This window comes from Cydia amplana, chromosome 10 (genome assembly GCF_948474715.1).
Source record: "Cydia amplana chromosome 10, ilCydAmpl1.1, whole genome shotgun sequence".
Classification (NCBI taxonomy): domain Eukaryota; kingdom Metazoa; phylum Arthropoda; class Insecta; order Lepidoptera; family Tortricidae; genus Cydia; species Cydia amplana.
In genome coordinates, this window is record NC_086078.1 from 12160172 (window position 1) to 12172489 (window position 12318).

Genomic DNA, 12318 nt, shown 5'->3' on the forward strand with positions numbered 1-12318 from the left:
TCGTATAAGTAAATACTAAGAAATAGGTATCTTAGAATGCTTTCAAATAAAAATATATATGCGCGTCGACTTGAGAACCTCCTCCGTTTTTTTCGTCGGTTAAAAACAGGTCTAAATAACGAAAGTGTAAACAAGTAAGGGCTGCTGCCCTTCAGCTAAGGAGCTGAATAAAAATCAGGATAAAAAGGGTCACAATAAGTAAATAAAAGGGCCGGGCCGCCAAGTTTTTAGATTTAATATCGAGATGAAATACACTTTCCCTTTTTCATTTACAAGTACCTACTCTCAACAACAAAAACGTAAATTTCAAATATAATTATTTCCTCCGCTTCCTTATGTTCATAGGAAACTCACGCGAATAACGTTAATATTTGACATAGGGCGGACACGCCATACATCAAAAATCATTTGCGTTTATATGTGTGCACGGCACGTCTGTACACGCGTCATTGTGTATGTGTGGGTAATACGCTTTACTGAGAGCACGCCAGAAGTCCGCCAGATTCAAGTCGCGGGGCGAGGTAATGCGAGTCGGGGCGGGCGGGGCGGTGCGTGGCCGTTCTGTATGTTAATACTAGAGTCAGACCAGTGAGTCGTGTCACAAAAAAAACGCGGGAATTTCAGTACAAACCGCACCTGGCAATAAAATTACTATAGCTGGTCAAGCAGATCTTGTCAGTAGAAAAAGGCGGCAAATTTGAAAAATGTAGGCGCGAAGGGATATGGTCCTATAGAAAATTTGAATTTCGCGCCTTTTTTTACTGACAAGATTTGGTTGACCAGCTATATAATATGAAATTAAATGACAGCTTGAAACTGGCAGCTTATTTGATAGGAAAAAAGTTGCCATAATAATATAAAGAATTAAAAAAAAAATAGCTTGTGACACGACTCACTGGTCGGACTCTATTACTTTATTCTGTGCTATTGATGTGCTACTATACTAGGTCAACCAAATCTTGTCAGTAAATAGGAACAAAAAAAACTATACTCATCCTTTTCTTTTGGGTGCTAGTACTAGTGTTAGACAAAGACAGTATGATTCTCTCTGTCTATGTTTGAAATCAAACAGACCTTTGACACACTATATAAAACTAATTATATTATCTAGATTTTGGTTGGCAAAACTTCGGGCAGTGAACCCAAATGTAAATTTCATAAAAAACAATAGGTACTTCGGTATAATAAATATATAGGGTAGGTATCTTCGAAAACATGTAATAGGTGCGTTAGTTTTCGTCCAACTCTAGTTTTCGTCCACTTGACGAAATCTGAATATGTATAAACCTACATTGCTGTACAAATTTGTACGTATTGCAATCCTTAGTATAAAAACAATATATCTATCTACATAAAAATTATATTTCGCAAGTATAAAATTAAAAATCAAATATATTATTTGCTAACCTGTCAAGTGGACGAAAACTAGAGCATGGACGGAAACTAGCGCAATGACCCTATGCATTTTGTCCTAAATACCTTTACCCTATGATTTGCGATTATTATTTGGTTAAATATTAGTCTGATTTTAGAGTTATAGGTAGAGTTAGACCAAGATAAGTCTGCAACGATTTTGATAGCACACGCAGTGCAAGTGTTATGTATACGTCATAATTTCATAGAAGTTTGACGTTTAAAATAACACTTGCACTGCGTCTGCTATCAAAATCGTTGCAGACTTGTCTTGGTCTAACTCTAAACGAAGAAAAATTATAACCATGCAATAATTAAACATCAATTAATAAAAAACTGTTAGCTTCAATACGGCACCAATATTTCATTTCCTACCTAATCACTTTGATTTTATAGATTGCATTCAGTAGGGACTATTGATTATACTGAAATTATTTAATTGAAAACACTTACCTGTATCAATCTGTTGATTCGATGTTTCTTCAATAAAATTTTACGTTAAAACAGCGGCCACCGGCTTTGGCACCTCAACGAAGACTAGACGTGGATACCCGTTTTCCCGCTAGCACTTTTATTACACTGTGATGGAATAAAACCTTCTTATTGACCAATCGACTTTTAGTTTGATCCTTTTCATAACCCAGTGGAAGAAAAGAGACAATACTATACTGACATAGTTCAGTTTTAACCGGGCGGAATGGTTGAACCACGTGTTAAAATTAAAAATAACCTGGTGTTCTGAACCGTAAATGCGTAGAAATAAAATAGGATTTTGTGTTTATGCAGACTTCAGTTGACAGACACTGTGTCTGGATCTGTTCTGTTGTGACTGTTGTGAGATGTTAATCCTTCAGAAATACGAAGATTATGGTTATTGTCATTTGATGAGGGACAAACATGAGTCGCGCCGTGAAAGAAAGAGTTGGGTTATTAGTCGAGGTGTATTTGATTTAGCTGGGTTATAATATTCTGCCATCCATGTGGCATGTTGCATCATCGTGTTGTATGTGTTGAATTGACTGCGCATGCGTGACCGTGTGTTATCTATATATATAAAATTGAAAAACCAGAACGGGATAAAAAACGAGGGAAGAAGCGAGATGGCGCCTTACAAATTTCTAAAAAAGTTTTTGACACGTTTCTCGAATACCACGCACGTATGATAAGAAAAAACTGTTTAAATCTATTATCTAAATATGAGAATAGAACTAGAGCATAAAAACTATCGCTTTCGATGCGTATTTAATTTACAATAAGCAAAAGAAATTTTCATAACAATCTTCATTTTACGATGATCGGCCATTTTCGGCAACTCTCGGTTGGTTTCGTTTCGGTGGTGCTACAGACAACATTATTTGATGTGGTGCTACAGACATACCAAATGATTTTGTTTGTCATGTTGGTATACAGTTATTGCGGCGTTTTATTACACGAAGTAAAATAAAAAGTGATGTCAACCTCAACCTTAGTCTATGCGGTCTATGCCCATACGAGTGACTTATGCCATATATGACTAATATGACTTATCAATAATATCAATCAAATTAGTATTATCGTATGATTATCGTGTTAATAATTTGTATTTAATTGTTATACATTTCTTTTTGAGTTATATTATTCAGATTGACTTTTCACGGCTTCGGCAAACATTGCCATTCGTCCGGGGAACGGGCTGCCGAGATGGGCCAAAAATATAAAGTTGATAGCAATTAAGTTATTTAATATGAAGCCCATCAGTTCAAGGGATGGTGCCCGTAATAATGTGTGTATGATAATTATACTTTAATGACTTTACAGATATAACCAATTCGGGAACTGTTTTCTCGCGTAATACGATACGACTAGACCAGGTAGGATTTTTTCTTCATGCTGAACAGTCACCATCAGATATATCGGAGCGGCCGAGGTATTCACAAATATCTGAACAATGTAAATTATAATGTAGTTGAAGTGCATGTTCAGATATTTTTGAGCGACCTTGGTGGCTCCGGTATATATCTAATGGAGACTACAAATTCATGAAGCAAATGTACAGTCAGCATCAAATAAATAGTGAAGGCTAAAGTAGCCAAATATATCGTAATATAACTTTGTTGCATAGAAAGAAGGATGTGTTCCGTTATATTGGTGATGTATTTGGGCATTGGAGAGACCAAAGCGGCTAAGCGCTCAGTGGCTCGGATACGAGAGAATGGGAGAGGATCGTGCCGTGAAGAGAGCGTACTTGGGACAACGAAATGGGAGACGCCCGATTGGACGTCCTACAGGTATCGCTGGAACGACGTAGTTGCTCAAGATCTGCTCAACCTCGGCCATGGCGACTGGCGAGAGCTATCGCAAGACCGGGAAACATGGCGTGATCTGGTGTCGGAGGCCAGGACTCACTTTGGGTCGTTGCGTCTTGCGTCACCGTAGCCGTCGTAAGTAATGTCAATATCCAGACAAGGAAATGGGGACTACTTACGTTTGTATGAAAATACGATTTATGGGCGGTGGTTTTTGCAATTGGGCTTATAAAAATAAATAATAATTTTGTTGAAACAAGTTTTAAATAAATACCTACGTAGATGAAAAAATACAATCTTGCCTTTTATCAAATCACATCATTTTTTGAGAAATTTGCGAATAAAGTTATCCAAATAACGGTTATAAATAAGAAGTCCCTATCACAGTTATAAACCCTGGCAGGGTTCAATACATCATAATATCGGTATCTAACTAAACATAAGACAAACTCTTTACTTCATTTACGCGAGCGGAGCTGCGGGCCCGTCTAGTTGGATATAAATGGCGGGTCCCATTTCAATGACCGGTTTCAATTTAACACTATGGATTTATGAAGTATATTTTTACCGTCTGTGGGATGGGTTTTTATTTTAGTCCTATGTAAAGTAGATAGATTTCTTTAGATATTTGAAAGTTCATAACATTCGGACACCTTAAAAATATCTACTTAAATATATTATAGGTTCCTACCTACCTACACCCACCTACACAAAATAATGTGAATTGTATAGTTTTAGTGTAGTGTAGTGCTCACATAGCAGCAAACGACTGAGCTGCCGGCCTAGCCAAGGTGACAATCGCTATCGCTTCGACAACGAAACGCTTTATGTCTCTCTATCACTCATTCGTATTAGTGCGAGAGTGACAGTGTCGTTTCGATCGCTACGGAGCGTAAGCGATTGGTATGTTGGCTACACGGTCAGATTTTGATAAATGAGGTTTTTGATGAATTAATTACCTATTCGTTTTTATGGCCACCCCGTGACTGCTGCATTCTCATCGACTTTGAAAAATATTAAGCGAGTTATAGTTAGGTATTGCTATAACTGATACAAAACAAAACAATATTTTAATTGATTAAGTACCTATACAAAAATTACTTATTAAACGTATCGAGAATTGTGAGATCAGTGAAATATTAAGATCTATTATAGTACCAATCTAAAGTCACTAAAGTGGTTTTAGCATACCTAGGGTACCTAGCATGGCGATACGTTGGTTGCATTATTAAATGACGTAGGTACTTGACGTAGGCAATAGGCATACCTAAAAGACATACTTTTGATAAGCACCGTGCGCATGGTAGGCAACTTCCATATTTATTTCTGTACCTACGAAGAAATCTGTTATCATTGATAAATTTTGCAAGTCCATCCATCTTTATCATACTCGTTGTTAAACATGAGCTTGTCTCTTTCTCTTTCGGTGTGCGGGAGTTCGTTAACACGTGCTCATTTCTCGCTTTCCCAGTCGCGACCATGGTCTAATAAAACATGGTCTTCTCTTCCCAGAGTGTCACTTGCCTACGTCACAATAACATTGCCACTTTATTTCAACATAACATGTTACATGGGTACATTATATCTATGGTTAATAAGTTAAAATATTTCTTTATAATTTTAAAACGTAGACCTTCGCTACGCTTCGATCAATAAATAGGACTTGTGCTTAAAAATAACTGGTATCATCTATGTTATTATAATAATTATATGGTGCTTTATTCAAATACAGTCAAATACGCAATTAAGAGTGACATCGCCTGCTCCCGCAGCAATGCTGCTGCAGACGCTGCAGTTGCAACCAGAATGTAACCTTTATTTCAATGAAGGCCTTTGCAAATAGACCCACATGGTGAGCGGAAACGACCCTTTCCAGGAAACCTAAATGTATTTGTTTTTGTCCGTACATCCAAAAACACATTTTAAACTTGTACATAGGGTAAGAGCTTCCGCCCGCTACTACGTCCGCATAGAAATTGATTAAAATTTTCAACCACATGTTCACTTTAAAATATCGGTTAATTCCGAAAATCGCCCATAATTCCATCGAATTATGATGATGTAAGTGTATTTTTGGAATTACCGGACATTCTTAACTTTCTGGAACTTGCCCAACCGTACCGAAATCTAAATTTTGACGTTTTTGATTTGACGTGACGCCTCAGGCTGTATGGTTGACTGGTAGAGAGTGTGGTTAGGGTCTAAACCCTAGAGGATTAAGTCCATCGTGTCTTACTTTTTTTAAATGTGCCATAAAGTTTAAAACATAATAACAAAGTAAAGTCCTACTTGACATTAAAGCTCTCCAAAGGGCCTCTTCGTGTTGGATCTATATCCCCACGCAAGCCTATCAAAAGGCCGGGATTTATAGGTCCATGAACTCCAAAATGAAGTTACAGTCCCAAAAGAAGATAGCATTGTAATTTTAGTAGGAACTTTTTTCTGCTCACCGCGACAATAAATACCTACGCAAATAGAGCTGTCAGCATCTCATGATGGTGTCTCGTAAAGAGGCGAAACACGTGTCGAGTTCTGTACTTTTGGTGGCGGTTTGTTATATTTATTTGCGTATTTACTTTTGCGGTGGGAGGAAAGGGGGCAAACTTCCCAGTTTGGAACATTAATTGCATTTAAAAATACGCAAGTACGTATAGATAACGGGTTAGCACTGATTGACTAGCTCGTTATTATTTCGCGAGTAAGTGTTTTAATTAATATGGATTCCCGCAAACTACTGTCTGATTCTATTAATTATATATTTGAAATATTGGATACCTTGACGCTAGTCTGCAATATCTCTTTTTGTTCTGAACAATAAATTTTACGGCAGTTACACTAAATCTCGCATTTACAACTAGACCACACGATTAGTTAGTAGTTACAGTACCGATAGGAAAATCCAATCCAATTTCGATCACATAATTATTTTCCTAACCTCACTCTTGCTTCTACACAATGTTGAAAACGGAACTCTATGACCTTGCAGTTTAGGTTAATTATTCAATAAACTGGTTAGATAATGTAGGAAATTTGGAAAGAGCGCTTGGCCATCAGGACGGAGGTCTTTGTTTTAGAACACAAAAGCGTGCACCAGTATGCAAATTGGTACATCCGTTAGGGAGATAATGTTCAGCGCATGGATGTTATTAAGATTGCTTACCGAGCGAAAATCAACAGTTACAACATTCTAACTTTAGAAATCTAATCTTGGCTTGATATTACTCACAGTACATCGTACATCTCGATCGTACTTAAGTGCCTATGCCTAAGGGTGCGAGCGAAATGCGCTGCATAGTTTTCTTTCTGAAAAATATCTTAAGTGTTCGTAATAAATTGTGGATTTACAAATTCTTGTGATTAAGCCAGCAAAGTATTAGCCAGTGCTTTGTAAGCTATTGGAATACTCTGGCATGTAGTAAATAATGGTAAACGTGCCCGTTTTAATATCTAAACCAGGGTGCCTAATTGAATGTTAATTAAATGTAGAACAGCGCAGATTAGAAAACTTTAGAGCACGTAATTCATAGTTGTGAGTAGTATATGTATCTTAACGCTTTCCGGTTACAGCGCTGGGTGTTACGGACGGCATACGTATGATCTATTACACTGACTTTTGTGACTTTCTAGAGTGGTTGGAAGCTCTCTGATACATTAAGGGTCATCTTATACATCTTACTAGTTAGGAAAGTAAGTGCAGTAAATTAAATTAAATTAAAGCAGTGAGTAAAAACATTTGTCTAAGGCGTTGCCGCTTGACACGTTTGTTCCTTGGACCGTACTAAGCTCATCATGCCCTAATAGCCACGAGTTTAACACTCGTCCTAGCCACGAGGTAAAAACCTGCGCGACGGCCATATCTACTGTCGCAAGCTTCGCGCGGCGCGCCATATCTTTTGTTTCCTTCTAATTTCCTGGCTTTACGCCCCTTAAAAGTCTCATGTTGTCGGTGGAGTATCTTCGCTTCCTTTTACTTGCTCTTTGACTTTTTTGTACGACATGTCCCTCACTTTATCTTCCGCTTAATGGCCTTAATGTAACGGGGTTCGGGTTGTTTCTATCTCTCTTGAGGATAGCCTCCCCTCCAAAAAAGTTTAAAAAAAAGTGGTCGTGTCAAATGTCCAATAATTTTTCCGCGTCCATTTTTAAATGGCTCTCCAGGATCACTTTCCTTTCTTGCTGATACATTAAATTACTTCAATTATACACAAGCGGCTAAAGTATCCGTTGGGTCCAATTTTTTTACGTTAACGGCCGGGGACAAAACGGAATACATTATCTAGTTTTCGTGCAAAGAACAAAGGGTGTATAGTGTATCTAGATGAAAAATAACGATAGCAAGAAAACCCCACTGCTTATTTTTAAGAATAAAACCATGTGGTGATCATCGAAAATATGTGTACATACGGTGCAGATTAGATAATATTTTTTCACCACATCAGCGGGCTCAGCACGGTTCCATTTTTATCGACTATCACTATGCCCGTCACTTTCGCACTTACATACTTGTTAGAACGTGACAGGCATGGTGACAAACGATAAAAATGCGACCGTGCTACTAGGGCTGCTCGTAAAGGCTCTCTTCTTTCTTCAAAACCTAATAGAAAGTTGCATTTTATCCACAAGATTGGCAATGGCAAAGTAATTTGATGGAAATATTGAGTTGGTTCATATAATTGGCGGATTTGCAGTCTTGCAACCGTCATATAGGTTGCCGCTTCTAATACCTACCTGGTAGCCCTAGGCCCGGGCCTATTGGGCCTTAGGGTAAATCCGCCACTGATTCGTTGGAATTTAAGTGATGATGATGATGATGATTTTTAGTGATACATTGAGTAACATTCATTTGGATTTGATTTGTAAAGTTTTACGTTTAGACTCGCGAGCAAAGTTTGTTATGTTTAACCCTCGGGCTTTGAAAGCCTCACACCGCTTCCACTCTTCGAACCTCTCCAACCGCTTTCGGTTCAATTTTGGAATGTTGCGCTTGCTCGGTCATCAATATGAACACGAGGACTTAAACAACAACTTTGCCCCCTTGTAAAATAAATAACTATGCGGCTGCCTTTAAGTAGGTACCTGTGCAAAAAAATTGCCATGAATAAAATCGGACCCGTTAACATCTACCTGTTGCTCAATACCTAGAATTAATTGAATAAATAATACGTAGGAAGTTTAAAATAACTTACCATTCAAAACACTAGGGAGTGCAGTCAAGAGTGCTTTCATTAAGAGTTTATTGGTTCTGGGAAAATAATTACCGTTTCTCCCATTACAAGATCAAATCAAATTATTCGTTCCAGTGAATCATTGTTTGAACCAAGAGGGCCCTTGTAGAAGTAGAAGGCATGTTTATATTTGCATTACCTACGCTTGGAGCCCAGGCGTATATATTAAACCAGGAAGGGAGCCAATTAGAACTTTAATAATACATTAGGATACAAGTGCGAATTACCTATTCGCACATGTATCGTATAACGTTTTATAGTGCATATAGTTATATGGCCCTTTAAATTTTCGAGCGTGCCTTTAACTATTACATTTTACGTGAGTTTGAAACTTATTAATATTACGTTTTATCATACCTCCCATACAACTTATCGAACGAGCAAGCGAAGCGAAGCGAAGTTCTTACATTCGACTTTGAACACGCGGCTGGTTAGCGGCACGTCCCGGCATTTCGATGTTTTTAAGCTGAACTGTCAGAAGATAGTTTGATACACAATAACTTAAGTAAATTTGTTCTAATTTAAATGAAATTGGGTAAACGTGTAGTCGAGGGCATTATATTTTAGTCATTAAATTATGAATAGGCTCGATCAAGGGGTTATTGAGCTAAAAGAGCTTAGAAGGCCAAAAAGCTGTTTGTGAGGTGTCTTGCTATTCTGGTAATTTTATTTGCAAGAAAGTAGGTATGTTTGGTTTGGTATCAAATGAAAGTGCTCGGCTTAAACTTTTATAATATCGTTTTTAAATTTACCATTTTGAAATAATTAGCAAAAAAAAATAAACATAGTATTTGACTTTTGACGGGAAATATTTCGGCTTACCACAGATACAATTTTGTTTTTGTTAAGGCATCGCGCAACAGATACAGTTTATTTTAATCTCTATGGTGGCATAAGGCCGTAACACACTATCGCACCGCACCGCAACCTTGGTGCGTCGCACCCATAAGTGAGAGCGATCGAGAAACAGATATCTCTTTCTCGCTCTCACTTATGGGTGCGACGCACCAAGGACGCAGTGCGATGCGATAGTGTGTTACCACTGTTAAATCTATCAGTTAAGGGCTCCACAGACCTTGCAATAAATCCACGCGATTTTTGATCCATACCTAAACTAAATAAACCACTATGATTACCTACCATAAAAATAAATGTAGATACTTATAAAGTATAATGATGCCGAACTTACTAGCCCCTCCCGCTCAAACTCCCGTCCACCGCACCGCCCGCGCCGTTAAGTGGGTTAGGTTAGGTTTGAACTGCGATCCTCAGAGAACCGAACAAAAGTGGGTTAGGTTAGGTTAGAACTGCGAGCCTTACAGAAACGATCTATATAATTTTTGGCAAACCGCGAGTTCTCAGTTCGGGGCGAACTACTAGTTATTATTATTATTTAAAGTCTATTTTTTTATTCCGTAGACTGAAATGACAGTTAATTGTATGAACATGAAATGTCATTTCATACTATTAACTGTCATTTCAGTCTACCGAATAAAAAAATAGACTTTAGTAAGGAAACTCATGTATGTAGACATGCTTAATTATTTCTCTATGCCCTTAGTTCTTCAATCGACCACGATACGATACTAAGATTTGTTCATAGCACAAAAACATTACGACAGAATTGTCTTCATAAGCCTTCTTTGACAATATTGGTAATTGGTAACTTATAGAGTCTGTGCGGAAACATACAGTGTGGGAAGATAAGTCGGGCCCTGGAGGGAAACTACCTTAAATCCTTAAGCTGGCTCATTTTACTTAAAGGAGACATTCCTTTATTTTTAAAAATAAACAAAACTGCATTCAAAGATTTTCAAAAACTCGCTAGGCTCGCCCGGGACTAGAACCAACTAAAATTAAAAAAAACACTCCTATATTATTATACTAATCGATAGTATTATTATTCAGGATAAAATTTCTCTAACAAACATTTGGTCTTAAAAATAAAAATGATCGTTAAATCTAACGTTAACTTTATTTTACTATCAATTTGTTACAAGATGGTGCACCTGCCCACAACAGTAGAATTGTCGTGTGTATCAGGATGGCGGGTGTACATCAACAAATGGAGCTGCGGTATACGTCAGGAGTTAGTGCTAGGAATGTGCCAAATGTGCGCCAAAATTGGAGCAATGTGCTCTTTAAACTCCAGAGATATTTAAGAAATAGATGACACCCGCCATCCTGACGTCAGGTTGGCGGGTGCATTTCCAGATCCAGCCAACGGCTGCCTACTCAAGGGTGAAAGTACTGCCTAAGGTTAGTGCTCGCAATGTGCTTCCACATGTATGAAGCACAATCAAATTCAGAGAGCGGTTAAAGAGAAATATGGAATTGAATAAAAATATATATAGACGCCTGCTCATTTTAAATAGCAATATTACATCTTCATTGCAGGCAGTTCATCAGGCGCACACAAAACATGCAGGCGCTTTACACAAAAAGTTTTTTATTTTATTTTTCCAATAGACGTGTTACTTATTGAACTTGTGAGAAACACGCAAAAAACTCGTTTAGGTACCGTAAAAACGAACACTCGGTAAAATATTTATATTACTCTACGACCAACTATTACGTACACACTACACACATTAAGTGTTACTATTGCTTGAAGCTACAACATTTTCTACAAATGCGTCTACGTTAACCCATTCCAAGCCAGCGACTCTGCGTATGTGGTAGCGTATGTGGGTATTAGTCGAGTGTGCTCAGAGCATAAAAAGGTCAATAGCGCTGGCGGTACACCGCGAAAATCAGTAAAATCCTGCAAATGGTGTTAAAGGTATGAAAATCGGTACGATTGATCTTTAGGACATTTGAAACAATTTGACCCGAAGCACCAACAAATAAAAAAAAACGAGAGGAGTTATGACGTCATCTTTTTTTGTATGGAATTTGAAAAAAAATTGTTCAGAAACCTTTCGTGTGTGGTATTAACCCTAAACTTGGCAGGATTTTTTTTACTCGAATTTAGTGTTTTTATCCTAAAAAAAGGGATATTAAGGGTTGGTATAAAGGGTACAAAAAAAATAAAAAAAATCTTAGTCTTTTAGTTTTTTATTTATACAACGTATCTTTAAATGCACTCTGCCAAGTATGCACAAATTAACATTTAATGAGGTATGTATCCTAGGAGAGATGTCGTAGTCAGATCGTATAATCCGCCGTATTACATTACGGCTAGCCGTTTTACAAAACAGGGGCGTTTTGAAATGCGGCGGTTCGACGATTAGCCGGATTGTCATTGCGATACGTTCTTCAATAAGGCGGCCTACGTTTAGCCGCATCGTATCTACTATTTAGATTGTAGAGTGACCAGTTCTTTCGGTCGCCTACGTAACCGGAGTTTGACAATGTTTGCAATTTAATTTATTTTTACCATGGTCCCACCGCAC

At 37.7% G+C, this 12318-nt stretch overlaps 1 protein-coding gene across 1 annotated transcript in view; it reads left to right on the top strand.

Moving 5' to 3' along the window:
• LOC134651498 (cuticle protein 76-like) overlaps nt 1-12318 on the top strand; it is a 149548-nt gene that overhangs the window by 20417 nt on the left and 116813 nt on the right. The window lies entirely within an intron of this gene.